At 30.4% G+C, this 2,698-nt stretch overlaps 1 non-coding gene across 1 annotated transcript; it reads left to right on the top strand.

Moving 5' to 3' along the window:
- The first annotated feature begins 256 nt into the window (after positions 1–256).
- On the top strand, positions 257–329 carry TRNAR-UCG (transfer RNA arginine (anticodon UCG)). The gene has a single exon. It is a non-coding gene; the product is annotated as a tRNA-Arg (tRNA).
- Positions 330–2,698: the final 2,369 nt, after the last annotated feature.

Genomic DNA, 2,698 nt, shown 5'->3' with positions numbered 1-2,698 from the left:
TTATAGCATGCATATAGAAAAGTTAAGTTATTTCTCAGCTAAGTTAAGGATTTAACAAAATCTAGGCTATGTGAAAGGTATACTTTGTAATGTTCACTCAAAATAAATCATTAAAATATGTTGTTGGATTTCATTTTTTAATTCATATGCAAGTTTTTCCAAAACATTCCTCTAGAAAAAACTTCTAAATTTTGAATGTTATACTTGAGGTTGCTATTACCACACCTTCCACAGGTTCGACATCTTCTACATAGTTGACTGCATGGCCTAATGGATAAGGCGTCTGACTTCGGATCAGAAGATTGAGGCTTCGAGTCCCTTTGTGGTCGAGGTTTTCATTTCGATCACTATTTAAACTATTCATGAAATAAATGGATGACAATGTTGTAAAGAATGTACATTTCTAAATGTAATTCCTATAGGAAAATAAATACAACATAAACAATGATGTGTATGATGTACATATAGTTACAGTTTTTTTAGATTTTAGGTGGATAGTAAAAGTTATCCTTTTGGAAAAGATAAGTATTTACCTGTTAACTTGTTCAATTTTGGTAATCTGTGTTGCAAAAAATTCTTTGACCAAATTGATACAATAAAGGATATTTGCATATCTGCATATAAAAATTATATCTCACATGTTTAAAAGGAATCAATGAAATCAGAACACCCATAGTCCAATGAGAAATTGCTCTAAAGCCTACATCCCTAATCTTTTCGTAAAACTTTATAGCATGCATATAGAAAAAATAAGTTATCTCTCAGCTAAGTTAAGGATTTAACAAAATCTAGGCTATGTGAAAGTTATACTTTGTAATGTTCACTCAAAATAAATCATTAAAATATGTTGTTGGATTTCATTTTGTAATTCATATGCAAGTTTTTCCAAAACATACTTCTAGAAAAAACTTCTCACATGTTTAAAGGAATCAATGAAATCAGAACACCCATAGTCCAATGAGAAATTGCTATAAAGCCTACATCCCTAATATTTTCATAAAACTTAAAAATCCTTTTGGAAAATGTAAGTGTTTACCTGTTAACTTGTTGGATTTTGGTAATGTGTGTTGCAAAGCAATTCTTTGACCAAATTGATACTATATTGGTTATTTGCATATCTGCATATAAAAAATACATCTCACATGTTTAGAAGGAATCAATGAAATCCGAACACCCATAGTCCAATGAGAAATTGCTCTAATGCCTACATCCCTAATCTTTTCATAAAACTTTATAGCATGCATATAGATAAATTAAGTTATTTCTCAGCTAAGTTAAGGATTTAACAAAATCTAGGCTATGTGAAAGGTATACTTTGTAATGTTCACTCAAAACAAATCATTAAAATATGTTGTTGGATTTCATTTTGTAATTCATATGCAAGTTTTTCCAAAACATACCTCTAGAAAAAACTTCTACATTTTGAATGCTATACATGAGGTTACTATTACCACACCTTCCACAGGTTCGACAACTTCTACATAGTTGACTGCTTGGCCTAATGGATAAGGCATCTGACTTCAGATCAGAAGATTGGGGGTTCGAGTCCCTTTGTGGTCGAGGTCTTCTTTTTGATCACAATTTGAACTCTTCATGAAATAAAAGGATGACAATGTTGTAAAGAATGTAATACTATAGGAATATAAATACAACATAAACAATGATGTGTATGATGTACACATAGTTACAGTTTTTTTAGGTTTTAGGTGGATAGTAAAAGTTATTCTTTTGGAAAAGGTAAATGTTTACCTGTTAACTTGTTCAATTTTGGTAATCTGTGTTGCAAAAAATTCTTTGACCAAATTGATACAATAAAGGATATTTGCATATCTGCATATAAAAATTACATCTCACATGTTTAAAAGGAATCAATGAAATCTGAACACCCATAGTCCAATGAGAAATTGCTATAAAGCCTACATCCCTAATATTTTCATAAAACTTAAAAATCCTTTTGGAAAATGTAAGTGTTTACCTGTTAACTTGTTTGATTTTGGTAATCTGTGTTGCAAAGCAATTCTTTGACCAAACTGATACTATAATGGTTATTTGCATATCTGCATATAAAAATTACATCTCACATGTTTAGAAGGAATCAATGAAATCAGAACACCCATAGTTCAATGAGAAATTGCTCTAATGCCTACATCCCTAATCTTTTTGTAAAACTTTATAGCATGCCTATAGAAAAGTTAAGTTATTTCTCTGCTAAGTTAAGGATTTTACAAAATCTAGGCTATGTGAAAGGTATACTTTGTAATGTTCACTCAAAATATATCATTAAAATATATTGTTGGATTTCATTTTGTAATTCATATGAAAGTTTTTCCAAAACTTACCTCTAGAAAAAACTTCTAAATTTTGAATGTTATACTTGAGGTTTCTATTACCACACCTTCCACAGGTTCAAGAAATTCTTCATAGATGACCACGTGGTCTAATGGATAAGGCGTCTGACTTCAGATCAGAAGATTGAGGGTTCGAGTCCCTTCGTGGTCGAAGTTATCTTTCTGTCACTATTTGAAATCTTCAAACTCTGCATGAATTCAATGGATGACAAAGTTGTAAAGAATGTACATTTCTAAATGTAATTCCTATAGGAAAATAAATACAACATAAACAATGATGTGTATGACGTACACATAGTTACAGTTTTTTTAGGTTTTTGGTGGATAGTAAAAGGTATCCTTTTGGAAAA

This window comes from Taudactylus pleione, unplaced genomic scaffold (genome assembly GCF_031769625.1).
Source record: "Taudactylus pleione unplaced genomic scaffold, aTauple2 ptg000914l, whole genome shotgun sequence".
NCBI classification, from domain to species: domain Eukaryota; kingdom Metazoa; phylum Chordata; class Amphibia; order Anura; family Myobatrachidae; genus Taudactylus; species Taudactylus pleione.
This window is presented reverse-complemented; position numbering and strand designations above follow the sequence as displayed.